Here is a 19,908-nt window from a genome sequence, read left to right as displayed (position 1 = left end):
ATGGAATTGTACAGTATGTGCTCTTCTTTTGAGTCTGGCTTCTTTCCTTCAGCGTTAAGATTTTTGAGACTTGACCATGTTGCTAATGTTTCTTTATTTTCATATGTATAGAGGATGAACTATGGTGGGGAGGGGGAAAGTGGAGGAAGCGCTTGAATCAGGCATTCTGATAGGGGATTAGGGGTATCCCAGGCAGTGGCTTAACCTTCTGTATCACACACCTGCCCCATTAGTGCATTCTTTATATGGTTGAGTAATATTTTGCATGGTTATGCCGTAATCTGTGTATCTACTTTCTTGTTGATGGACATCTGAGTTGTTTCCAATGTGGGGCAATTAAACATTCCTACAGTGCTTTGAATATAACTGGGAAGAGATAGTAGAAATAGTTGTATGTTGTATAAACCTCTAATTTTCCTAGGGAACTTTACTTTCCTCTACAAAGAATTTCTATTTCCCTCCAAGGCATCACCACCGTTGTCAGAAAGATGGCTGGATTTACCCTCACTTTGCTGGTGGAAGAATTGTGTCAAGTTTTTCAGAGGCTTCGAGTCACAGAAGGAGTCCTTGGGCATCCAGGAGCAGAGGCCAGGTGTAGTGACTAATACTGAGTGTCAGGTGGAAGACCATAATGTTGTTTGTTTGTTTTTATCTGCGGGCCTCCTGGATCCCTGACAAAGACCGCCAAGACAGGTCTTGAATGCAGTTTTTATAAATATGGAAGGGACAGAAAGACACTTCTAAGCCTGAGCCATGCAGAGTTTCAAGTTTCTTCCCCTTGGCTGGTGCCGCAGCTCACTAGGCTAATCCTCCGCCTGCGGCACCGGCACCCTGGGTTCTAGTCCCAGTCGGGGCGCCAGATTCCGTCCTGTTGCTCCTCTTCCAGTCCAGCTCTCTGCTGTGGCCCAGGAAGGCAGTGGAGGATGGCCCAAGTACTTGGGCACTGCACCCGCATGGGAGACCAGGAGGAAGCATCTGGCTTCTGGCTTCGGATCGGCGCCGGCCGTAACAGCCATTTGAGGGGTGAACCAACGGAAAGAAGACCATTCTCTCTGTCTCTCTCTTTCTCTCACTGTCTAACTCTGCCTGTCAAAAATAAATAATAAAGTTTCTTTCCCAGAATGATGGGGCTAAACTGACAGCATCTAGATAATCAAAACCAAAAGTCAAGGATGCATCTTCTTTTTTGTAGTTGGACTTCAGTGGAATTTTTACTTTTAACTAAAACTCGGTGACAAAGACCATTGGAACTCTGTGACTTAGAATGTTTGATATTTACTAGGAATCTGAAATAGAAAGATTTTTATCCACCTATAAAATTTAAAAATAAGTGATTTCTTTTCCTATAACATTTAGTGTTAATTAACGGGGCTGACACAATTAATGATATGAAGAACATATAATTATGTGTCTAATAATGGTACAATTACATAATTGTTTTTAATAGGTTAAGCAATCTTCTTGATGATCTTTTTTATGTTTTTACAACAGCTTTATTTTGCTTTCTTCTTTGTGAGATATTTTTAATATTTAAAAAAGTTTGAGATAAACTTTTGTTGAATTAATCTGTTAATGAAAAATGGTATGTATTTTCAAGAGCTAGGGATTTTCTCAAAAGCCATCAAAAGTTAGACTACTAAAAGATATGTTTTTATATAGCTGTTGTTAAATCAGAAGCTTTTGATGAATTTCGAATTTCGACTGTTACATGTCCATACTAAAGAGGTGCTTTAGAAGACACTAAGATGCACTTTCTTAGATAATTTTTAAAGAAGTCATAATATATATGATCCTTTAAAATCTCCCTCTAGAAGAAGGTTTTATTTAAAAAAATATGCTGTGGGCTTAAGTTCAAGACATACAATAATTTCTTTTGCTTTCAGTCTAGTCTTGAGCAATCTAAGTCATTGTGACATTATTTAACAGTGAGGTAGGAATTGTTATTTGCTGACACCTTCTGATTTTTTTCTCAAGTAGTCTCATTAGGTGTGCTGGGAATAAATCAGCTTGATTTCATCACGATGCTGGTAACTTTATTTCCCCTGCAAAGGTAGCAAAGTAGTATTGTTCCAGGTTCCATAGCTGACTTTTCTTTATAAGGTTGGCTTTTTTTTTTTTTTAAATTTGTGCCTCAGTCAAGTGTGAATCCTAACTTAAGCACATTCAATCAGGGCCCAGAAAATTCTTTAAAGCAGATATATTTGAGTGGGGCACTGGTGCTGAATGATGGCTTTTCTCCAAAAGTAGTGTCTGTCTGGCACTTTTTGTAGCACGGAACGATAGACGCAGGGAATTTTGAATGTCGTCTTTCATCTCTGAGTTCTTTGGCGTCGGTAAGGGAATCCAGTGAGGGCTCGGCTTCCCCTCTGCGTGGAAATGGCTCTCAGCGACAGTGTCACATCCCCCCCCACCCCCCCGTTAAAACATCCAAAAAGTGCTCAGCCTTGTTATTTCATGGCATCCTAGCAGTGAGGGACGATGGCCTCCATGAGGGTGGTGGGCTGGGGGCAGGCTGCTGGTTAGCGCCAAGGATCTGACTTTCGGCGGATCATTCTCTACTACACGTCACAGAAAGCATCGTGTGTGTGACACGGGAATACAAGTCCCACGGTTGGGCAGAACGGAAAGTCCGCTGTTAGCATCACAACGTCTTTCTGACTGCCCTTACCCACACAGTCTCACAGTCTAAGTGCGCACAGTTCTGGATCCAGAATGTTCCATCCGCTACTGTTCTCCTATTTGGGTGTTGGTCTTGACTCCGTCCATAGCGGACTGTGTGCAGAGTCCCTCAACATCTACTGTGGGCTGAAGGTTCATGTGTTGAAATGCGATGCACCAAGTGCTTGGCATTAGGGAGTGGGGACAATGTCCTAGAAGTTCTGTTATTTTAACGAGAAATAATTCAAGCGCGTGCATTCGAGAATCCTGAGATTCAATCAAACCCCGAAGCTAAAGTTCTTCCTCACTAACAATCCTGAATCGAAAATCTTCCTTAGCAAGATCCTTTACAGTAGTCACGGGCGCCAGACGCCAAAAGGCAGGTGCACCTGAGCTATGGTTAAACACTCACATGGCTCTGAACCACGAGCGCAAGGGCAAATGGCGCTGCGGCGTGTGGGCACCCGGCTCCAGAGCCAGCCCGGGGGAGTGGGCTTCCCGGTTCTCAGAGCTGTCCTCGCTTCTCCCGGCGAGTCTCGGCTGGGCCCCTGACTTGTTTTTAACTCATAGAGTGCAGTTGACGAGGTACGACGCGACTTTGAGGCCAGGTAATAAGCCGGCTCACAGATTTCTGTCTTCCCTTCTGGAAGTCTTTGACAAGCCAATCAAGAGGAAAAAAAATCCATCCCATCCCTCTCAAGACAGACGTGCAGTGAGGCAGGGTGTAGTCTGGGGCAAGGGGAGCGGCTCGCTTAGGGTGTAGAGAATAAGGGGGTACATCGTCTAGAGAGACTCTTGCAACAGCCCTAAAACCGACTGAAACCCTTCTTTTTAGTGTCACGGTATACAGGCAATTCTAAGTCAGGCTCCCTGGTGAGACACCTCTTCCCATGAGGGGGGGCTACTCTCAGTGCCTCTCCTCCTGCCCCGATTCCCCCAAGCCAGTGCTCTGAAGCCCACGCTCGCTCACCACTGGGAAGAGAAATGATGGCCAGTCCCCAGCTGCTCCCGCCTTCCCAGCCCGGGCCCCAGGCGCACGAGAGAAGCGGCCTCGATGCCCAGCAGGGCCTGGCTTTTGGAAGACTCCACCTGCTGCCGCCTGACTGCAACTGCCTGAAACAGCAAAAGCTGTCCGGGTCGCCCTGAGCCTCGGCAAACCACAGAGCCCTGCGAGGTCGTAGAAGGAGCTGTTTCCGGCTGCTGAGTTTGGAGTAGTTTGTTATGCTGCAAAAGAAGAAAGAGGCTCCCAAGGGAAAGGCCCCTCCCATCGTTCCCCCACTAACCCTCAATGATAAAATGGCAGCCAAGTATCCTTTGCTGTGTAGGGGAGGTACAGGTCAGTTTATCGGGATGTTAACCGAGGCCAAAAATACTTGATTTCCCCGCTAGATGGAAATTCTATCTGCGTGGATGTTGCTAAGCAACAAGGGATCAGAAACCTATAAGGAGTGACCGCCGAGTACAGAGCGCCGGGGGGCTGCCTACTTCCTGCTGCTCTGCTCTTACAAAACACAGTTATAGGAAGAAGTAATGTCCACAGGGTGTGCAGGGTGCGAAGTCTCTAGGGACCCTGAAAGGACGGGAGGTGCTTTATCAGTATTTCCTGGCAAGGATAAGCAAGTGAAAACAGCCAAGACATGACCTGGAAAATGGTCCTTGTCCATGAGTTCAGAGTAATCATAAGGGATAAATACTAATGGCACTGGGAATTCGGTCCCTCTTATCCTCTCAGCCTTTGAAAAAGAATTTGCAAGCATTATAATCCTTTCTCCAGAAATACCATAAAGCTATCCATTTCTATGAAATCATCCAAGTTAATGTGGGATGTCTTTCTGAGCTTTACAAGGGTATTATTAGGTGATCGGTGAATTCAAGAGCAAAATCAGTTGGTCAGTGAGGCCCATGTATGTTTCCTTGGCGGGGCAGAGATGCAGGCTGAGCAAGGGGGATCTGACTGAGGGTTTTGTCAAAAGCCCAGTGGCAGGTACATATGAAAACAGTTCACGGTCAGAATAGAATGTCTGCCCCTTGACTGTGTCTTGCCAGCAATCATTTTCATTATTTCCTCTGGGTGACCTTTTATGCCTCCATTTTTCTCTGCTGATTAGGTTTTTTAAATTAAAAAGGTAGGGGGAAAGAGGCAAGCACAGTAGAAGACAAACAAGAATTAATGCATGCATTTATTTTGAATGTTTTAGCCAAACCTGGATGTAACCCCCAGATGCACACATTGTTGGGGCACCCCCAAAGATCTCTAGTCTTTCCTGAGACGTGGGTCTTGGGGGAAGAGAACCAGGCCCGGGCTGTCTGAGCCTGCCGGCGTGGCTGTGGTGAGCACTCGCTCAGCTGAGGGCTACTAAAGCAGACCCACCAAATCCCGCGTAAGTGGTCAGAACACAAATAAGCCTGCCGGTGGGTAGTCCTACCCTATTCATGAGCTCTTTCAGAACAATTTTCATTACTTTTTTTAAATACTGTTTTTGGCAAACACTTGATACTTGAAATAAAAAATGCATGAGTCACCTACTGGGATAGGCACAGTGTGTGGTTCATTGAATTTAGCTAAATTGTGAGTCATCCATCAATAGTCCTCTTGGTGAACATACTTGTAATAATTTCACACGTTACAAACAAAAATAGGTATGATTTTCAAGATTCTTGAAGCTGTTTCCCTTGGGGATTCTTTGGCCTGTGTTTAGTGTTTTGTGTGTTTTGCTAGGTGGTGAGAAAATTGTCAGCCTTGTTTTCAGATGGATCCAAGGCTTGTCTCTGTTGGGTTGTACGAGAACTTGGACTTGGGGAGCTGGGGGCCAGGTTGTGCTGCTGGGAGTTCTGAGTTGGGGGGGGGGCACACAAGAATTAGTAATTAATGTTTGCCCTTGTTAGATCAACAACTTTTGAGATTAATTTTCACATCTGAGCAATGACTGACTTTAGTCTCCAAAGTGCAGTCTCAGAGCCCCAAGAATATGTACCGGTGCCCCCCATTTTCCTTTTTCCCTGATAGGATAAAGAGCAGGGTGGTTACTGTCTGTGCTCTACTGCCCTCTATTGGATGGCAGCAGCATTTCTCCATGCCAGTGTCCGTGCCCCAGTGGAGCAAGTGCCCCTGATGACCCAGGCGAGTCCGCCAGTATTGGAGGAAGACCAATTACACAAACAACTTGCTGGTGGAAGAGCCTTGTGTCCATTCTGGAAGCTGCTGGGTAAGAGGCTGGCCTCTGCCTTTGAATGCGTAACAAATGCGGTTAAGCTGCTCAGTTCCTGCCCTCTCCAGAAGTGAAAATAACCACAAGAGGAAGGAGCTCTGCTCACTGCCCCTATCCCGGGCTCTGTCTTTCTTAAATGCAACGAAGCCGCGAGTGGGCTTTTGCTTTTGGCTGTGACCAGAAGTGAAAGTTTCCAGACAGGTGGAAGATGAGAAGTTAAACTTTGCAAACTATGCCTGAGGTGCCCATGGCAGTAAGAGGCAGTCGGGCACAGGTGGCCCAGGAAACCAGCTGGGAAGTCTGCTTTCTGTAGCGCTTGTCTCCATCTTTCTCCCTCTTCTCCAAGGCTGTAGGACTAAGTGTCCAGGCTGGAGCCTTCAGGTTCTGCTCTGCTGGAACTGCCTGAGTAACGTGGGAAGGTTGTGTGGCTCTTGGCTCCTCATTTTTCAAGTGAGGCCTCTGAAAGAGATGATATCCCAGAGGCCTTTCATTTCTGAGATGCAATGGATTATCCTTTCTCATGAGATGACCATGTACCCACAGAGAACTAAAATATTTGAGGACCACACACGACCACAAGCAGATCCGGATGGACACACACACACACACACACAGTTCATTCTCCTTTGCGAAAGCACTGGGTTCACTGTGATAATGTAGCAACAGAACGGATATGGTACAAACAGATTAGGCTTGTTTGTACCGTCCTCCGGACCCGCTTTCCTGCCCAGCAACGCAGTTGGACTCTCCAGAGCCAGCAGATGGCGCACTTGCACAGCCCACACATTTTCCCAAGTTCCCACGGATACAGGGCTCTGATTAGCATCCAGAAGTAACAGCGACTGACATAGGCACAAATGGCAACATTTTTTTTTTTCCAGGCTACTTTGTGATCTGGGATACTTGGTAATATTTAAATGGTCCGAAAGATCTGGGATACTTGGTAATATTTAAATGGTCCGAAAGGTTGTTAATCTATACTACTTCACAGTGCTGACAGCCGCTTTCACTAGGCATCAAAAGGCTGTGAATACATTGGCTTATTATTTTTTTTCACGTGGGAAAATTCAGGCAGAGGGTCAGTTGGCTAAGATCACAGAAGGACTCGTCCAGCTCATTCTGACCATGCACCTGGGTGATCTTTTTGAGTTGTCCCTCCTTGTACTCCTTTCTCCGGGGCTCGCTTCTCTTGGTTGTGGAGGAGACTGTGTGTGTGTCGGGCTGCAGAAGGAGAACTGACATCTTCTCCACCTAGGAGCATTGCCCCCTGCCACAGTCTCTGTGATCTAGGCCTCCCAACCCCTGTGGTGACACTGGCCTGCATCTACTGTTTGCTCGGAGCCAGTCGTTAGTGCAAGCATTTCTCACGGTTTGGGTTGCAGCTACTTTTTGACCCCAGACATTTTCCAGCTAGTAGATCATGGACTGATGTTTTTAATTTTATAAAAAATTTATTTGTTTATTGGCAAGGCAGAGCTGCAGAGAGTAAGAGGCAGAGGTGGGGGATGGGGTTGGGGGGAGGGAGAGGTCTTCCATCCGCTGGCTCACTCCACAAATGGTCGCAACGGCCAGAGCTGTGCTGATCTAAAGCCAGGAGCCAGCAGCCTCTTCTGGATCTCACACGTGGGTGCAGGAGCCCAAGGACTTGGGCCATCCTCTACTGCTTTCCCAGGCCATAGCAGAGAGCTGGATTGGAAGTGGAGCAGCTGGGACTTGAACTAGCACCCATTTGGAATGTGGCACTGCAGGTAGCAGCTTTAACCACTGTGCCACTGTGCTGGCCCCTATTTTAATTTTCTTGATGATAGATTTATGGGAGCTTTGACTAGATAACCTCAGCTTGGTTATAATAGCTTGGGATGCTGTTGTTGGCTTAGAAGTGTTGCTGGGGCCAGTGCTATGATGTAGCAGGTAAAGCGATTACCTGCAGCACCAGCATCCCACATGGGTACTGGTTTGAGACCTGGCTGCTCCATTTCCAGTTCAGCTCTCTGCTATGGCCTGGGAAAGTAGTGGAAGAAGGCCTAAGTCCTTGGGTCCCTGCACCCACATGGGAGACTTGGAAGAAGCTGCTGGCTCCTGGCTTTGGAATGGCACATCTCTGAGTGTTACAGTAATCTGAGGAGTGAACCAGCAGATGGAAGACCTTTCTCTCTCTCTCTTTCTCTCTCTCTCTCTGCCTCTGCCTCTCTGTAACTCTGCCTTTCAAATAAATAAATAAATCTTTTAAAAAAACCATTTGGTTGGTTTCACAGCCTCATGCTTAGAAGGAATAATTCCCCAGAAATGCAGAGGATGTGAATGAAGTGTGGCAATTGTATCACTCGAGCAATAAATAGTTTACAAATGCCCAATTTGTCCATTATCCATGAATCAGCATTAGGGATGTGTTGGGGTTTCACTTTAACAATGTTTATTGCCTTCAAAAGCATACAGAGTGGTTACTGCATGCCAAACATAAACTTTACCTTACTGGGCCCTCACCACAACTGTGATGATCCCTAATTTACAGAAGAGAAAACCAAGAGTAAGGGAGCTAGTAATTAGCAGGCCACTCTTCAGACATGCCCTTGACTTTGATCCACACCCATAACCACTTGGCCCTGCTACCTCCAGGGGGAGGAGGCAGCCACGCAGGCAGGATATGGTGCTATGCAAAGCCAGAGACTGAAATAAACACATGTAGTGTTGATTCCTCCTCCCTAACAAAAACCCTTGCATAGCAAATACTTTGCAAAATAAAAAGTGAGAGTAAATATAGCTCAATTAGTTGTTAACCTTGACAGAGAAGAATAGAAACAGTAAAGAACAGGAAACTACAGGGATAGCAATGACTGGTTTTGAAATGAATATTTGAAGTGTGGTATTTAGAACAATGATTCGCTCTTCATCTTCACCTAATGCTGGACACAAGGAAGTTGTGTTACCACATGGACGGATGCATTTGGACCAATGTCTGTTGTCTTCCGCCTTCTGTCACGATGTCATCCTCCACTGCACCTTTCCTAGGAGAGAATCCTCTTCAGTTTTAACAAAGTAAAAAAAAATAAAAGAGGGGAGTGGAGAGAGAGAGAGGGAGATTGAGATGGAGTTGCCATTGGGAAGTTCACTTCCTATGGCTGAAGCTGGGCCAGGACCAAGCTGGGAGCTCAGACCAGGTCTCCTTTGCAGGTGGCAGAAACTCAATTACTTGTGCTCCATGGTCCACATTATCAGGAAGCTGGAATCAGGAACCAGAGCTGGGCATCAAACCCAGGCACTCTGATGTGATGGTCCCTACTGCCCTATTGTGATATGTAAGCAAATTACCTGGGCTTCTTTTTCTTCAAAAAAAAAAAAAAAAAATAGAGAGAGACAGAGAGATCTTACATCTGCTTTCTCAGGTTCATTAGCAGGGAACTAGACTGGAAGTAGAGCAGCCAAGACTCAAAATAGCACTAAGATATGGGATGCCAACATCACATGCAGCAGAGGCTTAACCCACTGCACCACGACGTGCACCCTTACCTGGGGATCTTGTTGAGCTCTGGGTTCCGGGTTGGTTGGTAAGAGATGGGGCTTGAGATTCTGCTTTTTAAACCAGCTGCTGCTGCAGCTGCTCTGTGGGCAATACCTCTTCCCTTCCCTGTGATGTGTGGGTTGTGGGGTTGCCAGCCATAGCAACTTAGGTCTCACACCCCCTCCACCCTCTGCACAGGGGTGGGTCCCTGTGTGCTTTGCCAGATACGGTTCTCTACCAGGAATTTGTTCTCCTCCTCCCTAATTCTTGTCCCTTGGAGAAGCCAGGCTTCAGGAGGAGATAATGAAGCCAGCTCATTGAGAGATATAAGAGGAAAAGGAAAAAAAAAAAAAAAAAAAAAAAAAAAAAACAGGGGAGAGAGAGAGAGAAGGAAGAGAGACTTGATGATGTACAAGGATGTTTTAAGAGATTTGTGGAAAAGTGAAATTAAAAAAACAAATTCATTTTGGTGCAAAAAACTTTGGACTCCACGCTTCAGTGTTCTGTGATGCACAGTGTCCACGGATTTGTTGACGATCCCTTGCACTTTGGGTTGTAGGGGCCAGCTTTGTTATGGAATCTCAGTCACGCAGGCCAGTGGAAGCCCTTCGTGTGCAAGTTGGAGAGGTTCTGTTGCTTGTAATTAAAAGGGTTCTGTCTGACACAAGAGCGATTTAGCTTTGGTATAAAAGAGTTCTTTCCTATAGCAGGAGGTTCTCTCAATTCTTGTTGGACATCATTAGGAACAGAACCAACGTGGAGGTTGTTCTGGGGGAGGCTTGTTGATACTGAGTTCTTTAGGCATATAGTTTTGCATAGGGGTTTTCAGTAACGTTGTTAAATATACAATGTTCTCTTACTATTGTATCAGTGTCGTAAACTTTGCTCCGAAGGTCTGACACAGGGTTCGTCCATTGCCATCCCAGTTGATCCACTTCATGTTTTCCAGCATAATCTGCAGATCTTTCTCCTATAAAATTAATCTCAGTATACCTAGAATTCATTTAAATAAAATTATCTTACATTGTTGTAAATGTATTAAGTGGATGATTATTTACCACCACAAATATGGAAGACTTTAACCTTCAGGAGTGTTTAGAATGTTGGATGGGGTCAAGAGCGATATTGCAATTGGATTTTAATAAGCATGATAAAAATCTACCAAAGGAAAGTTGGCTCCCAGGAGTTGAAAGCGCAGTGAATTGGATCTTCCAGTTCACCAGGCGAAACTGAAATCGGTGCGGGCTGTGGACTGGACGAGGAGGATGACAGTGCTGGGAAGTCCTGCAGGCTCTAATGCTCTCGCTGGAAAAGTGTTGTCTGCTATTTAAAGTCAGGAGCATTGCATTAGAGGTTCCGGGTCTTGGTTTTAGTCTAACACACACACACACACACACACCCCACCCCACCCCGCTCATTCCCCAGCTCCCAAGCCACAGTCCTCATAGACAGCGCCCTGAGGAGCATAGCAGGAACGAGACGCTTCCTGGGAACAAGATGCTATCCACTGTTCTTAAAGGAAACACAGGCAAACTGGATTATAAATAAAAATAAATATGAGACATATGTCCAGATGCTATAGCACTTTACTCCTTTGAAAACTGTACTTTTGTTAAATGAGTCCATGGAATTTTACAAGTAACTTGGATTTAAAACAGAAAAACCCCGACATTCTTCTAGCAGCAAATGTAGTTTTTGTTTTATTTTTTAATTCTGCAGACGGATCAGAGGGTGCTCTCACTGTAGCCTTAGGGCTGTGAAGGATCACCTCGAGGCACGACAAGAGCTCATTAATGAAATATTTCCGCACCGGACACTTCTCATGCCTGGCAGTTCTCTCATTACGCGCCCCTGAGAGCGATACGAGTTGTCAGCAGCTGATGTAAAATAATTTCCTCTCTGCTCTAACTGCATGAGGAAGGGCTCGATAACAGTTCTTCATGTCTATTAGGTAAAGCATTTGAGGGAAAAATGGTTTTGCATTGACGGGAAAGTCAAAACATCTCATGCAAAAATCTTAAAATAATTTGTTTAGCATGACAAGAAAAAAAATAACCCTCTTCAGATGTAAACATCTCTTGCTGGTGCCCTGGGGGGGCCCCTTTCCATTGCTATCTCTGTCTTCAGGTGTGTGTCTCTGTTTATTCATATAGAGAATATTCTATATGCCTGATGTGCTGACAGGAATGCCAAGTGTGAAGAATTCAGGTGTCTTCAGTGAGTATTAGAAATACAGAGATTCAGCAACCTTTGTAGCCTTTCGGTGGGCAAGATCATGGATACTCTGTCACTACTCCTTCTCTTGACAAAGATGAACACTTTCAAAATACATACTTATATCTATGATATACGTCTAGCTGCCTTTTGCTAACCCCAGTTGAAAATTATATTATGTACTTCTTTGTTTTTATTTTTTTTAAAATATTTATTTGAAAGGCAATATGACACAGAGAGAGAGAGGGAAGGAGGAAGTTGGGGGGAGGGGGGGGGGAGAAATTTATGGCTCAGTTTCCAAAATGGCAGGAATAGTCAGGTCTGGGTCAGGCCAAAGCCTGGAGGCAAGACCTCCATTCTGGTCTCCCACTTGGGTGGCAGGGATACAGGTGCTTGGGCCATCTTCCGCTGCCTACCCAGGCACACTGGCAGGAAGCTGGGTGAGAAGTGGAGCATCCTGGACTCCGATCAGTACTCTTAGTTAAGATGCCAGGGTCCCAAGCAGCAGCTTAACCTGCTCTGCCACAATGCCAGCCTTACACAGTCTCTCTAGCTTAAAAGAACTCTAATACATACCTTGCCTTTTTTATTTATATGAAGAACAGATTTCGTGTGTTTCATATATACATTTTTAAGCACATAATGATCATGTGGTTTCTTTTAATATGAGTTGTAAAAGCAGAGCTCTGGTCCATTATGGTGGTCCCAATGAATAAAGCTAACCACATCCTGTTTCCAGAGTTGATTTAAATGCAGCAAAGGAAGTCATATCTTTAGAAGTTAGAGGGAAAAGTTACCAAAGACCTACCTTCAGAAAAGTACCAGATCCAAATAGCTTTAAAAACAGTTCCTGAAAACACTGACATAAGAGGCACCATTTTAAACTTTTCAGAGCTTTACAATTCATTTTATAATAACTCTGATGCTCACGGAAAGCAACATATGAAACTTGAATACCGAGATGCCCTGGTGCTGTGCCTACCCAAGACTCCCGCCACACCCAGGCTCTCAGTGCTTCTGGGCTTCTGGACTCCATGGGAGCTCGCTCAGGTTGCCTGCAGGAACAGCTCAGATGTGCAGGGAATGAAAATCCCCCAGAGACAGCCACCAACCATCAGGGCTGAAAATCAGGAGGCATTCCAGAGTGCATGGCGCGTGGACACACGGTTCTTCTGAGGATCCCTGGGAAGCGTTGAGCCACAGCCATCCGTCTAGCAATCAGCTGTCTTTATTGTTGCCTTTTTTGTCTTCTCCTTCTCTGTCTCTCTCTCCCCTCTCTCTCACTTCAGTTCCCTGGGATCACTTTTCAAGTAAACAGCCTCTACTAATATCCCAGTATTAGGCTCTGCCTTCTTGGGATCCTAAACTAAGATGTGAAAATGCTTCAGTATTAGGACATTTCTTAAAGTACTCCATTTCATAAATACCTCAATAGAAAAAAATTATCCCTTTAATTCCCAAAGAAAGCATTTGTTTTAATTGAACATCGATCAGATAAGAGCGAATGTTAAGATTTCAGTTGAAAAATATTTCCTTAGTATGCCTATCAGTTAGGGTCTGATCAAGAAAATGAAAACTGCTCTATGTAAGCAAAACAGAAGCTAAGGAACAAGCATTGTGGTGTAGCAGGTTGAGCCAATGCCTGTTATGCCAGCATCCCATGTGAGCCCAGATTTGAGTCCCAGCTGCTCCACTTCTAATCTAGCTCCCTGCTAATGTGCCTGGGAAAGGAGTGGAAGATGGCCCAAGTACTTGCACCACTGCCACCCATGTGGGAGATGAGGATGAAGTTCCTGGCTCCTAGCTTTGACCTGGCCATTGCAGCCATTTGAGGAATCAACCAGTGGATGGTAGACTGACCTCACTCTCTCTCTCCCTCCCTCTTCTTGCGACTCTGCCTTTTAAATAAAATTTTAAAAAGTATTTTCAAGAAACCCCCAGAAGCTTAATTAAAAATATTTTTTCATTTCCTTATTTGAAAGAGAGATAGAGAGAGAAAGAGACAGCCTGAGACAGATAGACAGAATAAGATCTTGGGTCTACTCCTTTACTTCCCAAATGCTGATAACAGCTGGGTCTGGACCAGGCCAAAACCAGGAGCTGGAAAGTCAATATGGGTCTTCCACATGGATGGAAGGACCCAACCACTTGAGCCATCATCTGCTGCCTTCCAGGGTGCACAATAGCAGGAAGCTGGAATTGGGAACAGAGCCTGGGTTTGAACTCATGCTTTCAAATATGGGATGCAGGCATCCCAGCCCAGTATCTTAAGTATTGAGCCAAATGCCTTCCCAGAAGTTTAATATTGGAAATGATGACAAATATAATGGAAGGACTAGAGGAAAATGAAGTTATTGAAAATGCTAATTGCAGTAACCAAACAGTATCCTTGGGATTGGGGACACATTTCCCAGCCATTAGGGACAGTGTCACAGAGACTCCTGCTACTCAGAGTCAGCCACTGGGCAGGATCCAGGAGCCTAAACTCCCAACCTACTGTTGTTGCTGTTGTTGGCTATTATTCCTGCTGCTTGAGGCATTATTGTCATCACTGGTTCAAGTTGACCCTGTTTTGTTGCTGGGCCATTGTCAGCTATCCCACCAAAAAGCAGGCATAGGAACGGGTAGCTTCTTCTATCCTCCAGTCTTTCAGTCTTAGTCCAGTGGCTGTCCTTGGCAGAACCCATTGGAAGTCCACTGGCAAGAAAGTCTGGGAATTGTAGTTTTTGGTGTTCTCGTCCCCTTACTCTGTGTGTGTTGTGTGTGTGTGTGTGTGTGTGTATTGATGCACAAAATATTTTTAAGTTATTTTATTTATTTGAAAGGTAGAGTGAATGCCCGAAAGGGAGTGACAGAGAGAGAAAGAGATCCCCCAACTGCTGGCTCACTCCCCAAATGTCTGAAATGGCCAGGGCAGGACCAGGATGAAGCCAGGAGTCAGGAACTCCATCCAGGCCTCTCACATGGCTGGCAGAGTACAAAGTACTTGGGCATTATCTGCTACTTTCCCAGGCACATTATCAGGGAGCTGGATTGGAAGCAGAGCATCTGGGACCTGCAATATGGGATGTTGTTGTCACACACAGCTGCTTAACCTGCTGTGCCATAATGCCAGCTCTGGAAAAAACATTTGAATGAGATTTTTAGAGCAAAATGATTGGTTATATAAAACCTGGAATCTAAACCATATATCACTGAAACACTAGCTTGGAATTTTTTCATTTTCGGGGACAAGAAAAGATGGAAGTTATCACAACTCTGGGAATTTACCCAAGGGAAATGAAATCAGCATATGAAAGAGTTATCTGTATGCCCATGTTTATTGCAGCTCAGTTTATAATAGCTAAGATATGGAATCAAACCAAATGCCCATCAACTGAAGATTAGATAAAAGATTATGAGATATATATACCATGGAATACTACACAGCAGTAGAAAAATGAAATCCTGTCATTTACAATGAAGTGGATGAAACTGGAATACATCACACTTAGTGAAATAAGTCAGTTCCAAAAGGACAAATACCATGTTCTCCCTGATCTGTGATAACTAATAGAGCACCTGAAAGATAATCTATAGAAGTGAAGCTAACACTTCAAGATGCAATGACTTTGAACAGCCCTTGTCTAAACTGTTGAGGAACAGTTTTTTTTTTCCATACAATTTGTTGAGCTCTTTACTTAGTATAGAGTTAACAGTATGTGTATAAAGTTAGTTGAAAATAGATCTTAGTAAAAAATAAGAATGGGAATAGGAGAGAGAGGAGGAAGAGGGTGGGAATATGGGTACAGTGAGAATCACTAAATTCCCAAAGTTGTATTTATGAAAAGCATGAAGTTTGTATTCCTTAAATAAAAGATTTATGGGAAAAAGGAAATGTACAAGGAACATCATTCTCCATCAGACAAGGATTGCCAAAGAGGGCATAACCTCCCTAAAATTAAAAAAAAAACTTTATTGAGATCTAATTCACATGCCATACAATTCACTCATTTGAAGTGTAAAACTCAGTGGTTTTCAGTAAATTCACAGATAATGTCCAATCAATAGTGACAGTCAATTTTATACAGTGTTAATCACCTTATAAATAGAACCTGTATCCTTTAGCTGTCACCCCATATCACCATATTGCTTCCTTTACCGCCAAGTCCAAGCAACCACTACTCTATTGTGTGTCTCCATATATTTCCTTCTTCTGGACTTTGATATGAGTATAATGATACAATGCTTGGTCTTTCCTGACTGGATTCTATTGTTGAGCCTGAAGTTTCCAAGGTTCATCCTGTTGTCTGTGGATCAGTACTTTGCTTCCTTTTTCAACCAAAAACATATTACAGGGGCCAGCACTGTGGCATCATGGATAAAACCCCCGCCTGCGGTGATGGCATCCTATATGGCACTGGTTCAAGTCCCAATTGCTCCACTTTCGATCCAGCTCTCTGCTATGGCCTGGGAAAGCAGTGGAGGATGGCCCAAGTCCTCGGACCCCTGCACCCCTGTGGGTTACCCGAAGAACCTCCTGGCTCCCGGCTTCGGATCAGTGTAGCTTTGGCTGTTGTGGCCAATGGGGGAATAAACCAGTGGATGGAAGACCTCTCTCTCTCTCTCTCTCTCCCTCTCTCCCTCTCTTTCTCTTTCTGCCCCTCCTTCTCTCTCTGTGTAACTCTGATCTTCAAATAAATAAATAAATCTTTAAAAAAAAAAGCCATAGTACATTGTACAGATGTACCATGTATCACAACTCTTATTTAATATTTTCCTTTAAGTTGTAACTAATTGAGTGTGGAAATAAGCATGCATATTAGAAAATAAAAGACAAAATTATCCTTTTCTGATTGTGTACCTTGAAAAGCCAAAAGGATTAGGAAAATAATTATAACTAATTAGGGAGCTCTGCATGGTTACTTTCCTGTATTCTAACTAGTTAGCAAATATTGTGGAGAAATATTTCACTTACAATGTCAACAAGAACTTCTGTACTTATAAGCAAAGGTAAGATGTATTGAACAGGAGACACACACACACACACACACACACCCCTTCTCAGAGACGTGTGATTTCCATAACTGACACACCATTGTGGTCCTAAAGAAAATACAGCGTTGTAAATATAGTGTAAATTCATGTATATATATGCTCCTTTCAAATCCAAATCCTAAGACATTTATGTAGAAATTTTATAAAACAGTTCTTAAGATTATCTGAAGCAATAAATAGGTATATATTAGTGTCAGTAAAATGTTGAAAAATGATGAAGTGAGACAGAGAGGGATGAAGTGTGAGATAGTTAATGTATTTTTTTGAAGATTTTATTTATTTGAGAGGTAGAGTTATAGACAGAGAGAGGGAGAGGCAGAGGGAGGGGGCTTCCATCCACTAGTTTACTCCCCAAATGGCCGCAACAGTCTAAAGCCAGGAGCCAGGAGCTTTTAGATCTCCCGCATGAGTGCAGGGGCCTAAGCACTTAGGCCATAGCAGAGAGCTGGATCGGAAGTGGAGCAGCTGGGACTTGAACCAGCACCCACATGGGATGCCTTGACCTACTATGCCACAGTGCAGACCCCAATTTAATATGTTCTTAATGAAAAATAAACAGCTTATTTCTGTACCAAGAATAGACAAAGTCATCAACTATAATAAAAAATCCAAAAGCAGAGTTAAGTATGTCTAAAACATTAATTTATGATAAAGGCGTAATTACAGTTCAATCATTGTTACTGAATGGAACACCTGACCAGTGATTTGCAGCCTTATAGTCATCAAAGTTTCTGGTTGCAGGCAAGAGGCAGAAACTCGTCTGAATCTCTCATTTTGAGAAATGAGAGATGCTACAGACAGTTGAATCTAACAAAAGTATAAAGAAAACAACGAAGATAAGAGCAGAAATGAAAGGAGTAAAAAGCAAATATAAGACGGAGACACAAAAAATGCCCAATTTGGTTCCTTCATTACATCTTGAAGTTATTTTCACTTTTTTTTTTTTTTAGAAACTTAATTAACTTTAAAGAAGCACCCAAGAATGATACATCTTTTGTGAACACTTAGACATAGTTATAATAAAACTCTTTGAGGCCAGGGGTCCTGCATGGAAGTTAGTGCACAGTGACTCTTGTTGTTAATTTAACAATTAACACTCTTACTACCCAAGGCTCTTGAATAAGCTGCCTAGACTATGGAAGTCTTTTGAATCCAGAAACCATAAGCAAAGTGGAAGTTCCTTCCTCCTTTCAGAGAAAAGTACCTCCTTTTTTGATGACCACTTCATAAGACATTTCTTAACAAACTTTGCAAGACAGAAATTTGCCAGATTATAGTCTTAAACGTCAATGCAAGTCGAGGGGACAGCAAGAGAAAGAAAACAAAATGCCCAGATGTTTGGAAATGCACTAATTACTCAAGGGTCAAAGAAGACAATTCAATTGACACTAGAAAATATTGTTTCAAAGATTTATTTATTTGAAAGACAGAGTTACACAGACAGAGGAGAGGCAGAGAGAGAGAGAGAGAGAGAGAGAGAGGTCTTCCATCCGATGGTTCACTCTCCAATTGGCCGCAACGGGGTGGAGTTGCACCGATCCAAAGCCAGGAGCCAGGAGCTTCCTCTGGGTCTCCCACGCGGGTGCAGGGGTCCAAGGACTTGAGCCATCTTCTACTGCTCTCCCAGGCCATAGCAGAGAGCTGGATCAGAAGTGGAGCTGCTGGGTCTCGAACCGGCGCCCATTTGGGATGCCAGTGCTTCAGGCCAGGGTGTTAACCTGCTGCGCCACATCACCAGCCCCAAAAATATTTTGAATAGAATGAAAATGAAAATGTTAGATAGCATAACTTTTGGTATATAGCTAAAGAAATGCAAAAAGGAAAATTTATGCCATTAAAATACTTGTAACACTGGAAAGCCATGATCAGAGTATTCATTTTGAGAAATGAGAGATGCTACAGACAGTTGAATCTAACAAAAGTATAAAGAAAACAACGAAGATAAGAGCAGAAATGAAAGGAGTAAAAAGCAAATATAAGACGGAGACACAAAAAATGCCCAATTTGGTTCCCTGAAAAGCATAATCAAACTGATGAACTTCTAGCAAGACTGGTCAGGGGAAAATATAGGAATAACAGCACAAAATTACTAATATCAGGAATGCAAAATTGAGACATCCCTACAGATCCTAGTAATCTAAAATATGATATTTAAGGAACTTTATGTGATTAATTTTGAAAATATAGATAAAATAGACAGAAAACTGGAAAACAATACCTTGCTAAAAATAATACAGCAAGAAATGGAAAATCTGAGTAGTCTTATTGTTATTAAAAGACACTGAATACTTATTGTATGGAAACCACCACGTTAGAAGCTCAACTTCTGCCAACATTTTTGAAAGATATAGTCATTATTAAATTCTTACACAGTATCAAAAAAAAAAACTATTCTCAACATGTCTTATGGGGTCAATATAACTTTGGTACCCAAATGTGATAAAGACTGCAAGAAACAAAACCCAATCTTTTGTGAAGTAAGTTGCAAAAATTCTAAATAAAATATTTACAAATTGGATCTAGTGATATGTACAAAAAGTTATAATTAAATTACTTTTGTCCTAGAATGCAAGGTTGTTTTAATATGTAGAATTTCAATCAAGGTCACCTACCACATTAAAAAAAAGGAAAAAATAATAGATATAGCACAACCATTTGATAAAATTCAATGCTTCTATTTATTATTTTAAAAACTTAGACAAATATTTCTTTAATCCAAACATAAATATCTTCCAAAAAACCTACAGTGAAGTCAAATTTGGTGACACATTGGAAGTTTTCCCTTTGATTTCAAGAATGTGAGAGATGCCTGCTATCATCTCTTCTACTCAATACTTCTTGGAAATCCTAGACAGATAAAAAGACACATGAAAGACACGAGAATTGGATATAAGCAAATACATCTTTCATTATTTGCCAGTAACATGCATAGAAATCCAAATAAGTGGGCAGAAAAACTTAGAGTTAATGAGTATTGTAGAAAATCACTAGCTGTAAGTTCAAGCCATCCCACTCCTGGCAATTTGTCCAAATGAAATGAAATCAGCATACAAAAGATTTATTTGTGTTCCCATGTTTATTGCAGCTCAATTTACAATAGTTAAGATATGGAATCAACCCATATGTCTATCAACTGATGATTGGATGAAGAATGTGGTATATAGGAATATCACTCAGATATAAAAAAATGAAATCCTGTATTCACAACAAAATGAATGCAACTGGAAACCATTATGCTTAATGAAATAGGCCAGTCCCCAATATACAAATATGCTTTCTCTGATATGTAGT

Source organism: Oryctolagus cuniculus, chromosome 12 (genome assembly GCF_964237555.1).
Source record: "Oryctolagus cuniculus chromosome 12, mOryCun1.1, whole genome shotgun sequence".
NCBI classification, from domain to species: Eukaryota; Metazoa; Chordata; class Mammalia; order Lagomorpha; family Leporidae; genus Oryctolagus; species Oryctolagus cuniculus.
This window is presented reverse-complemented; position numbering follows the sequence as displayed.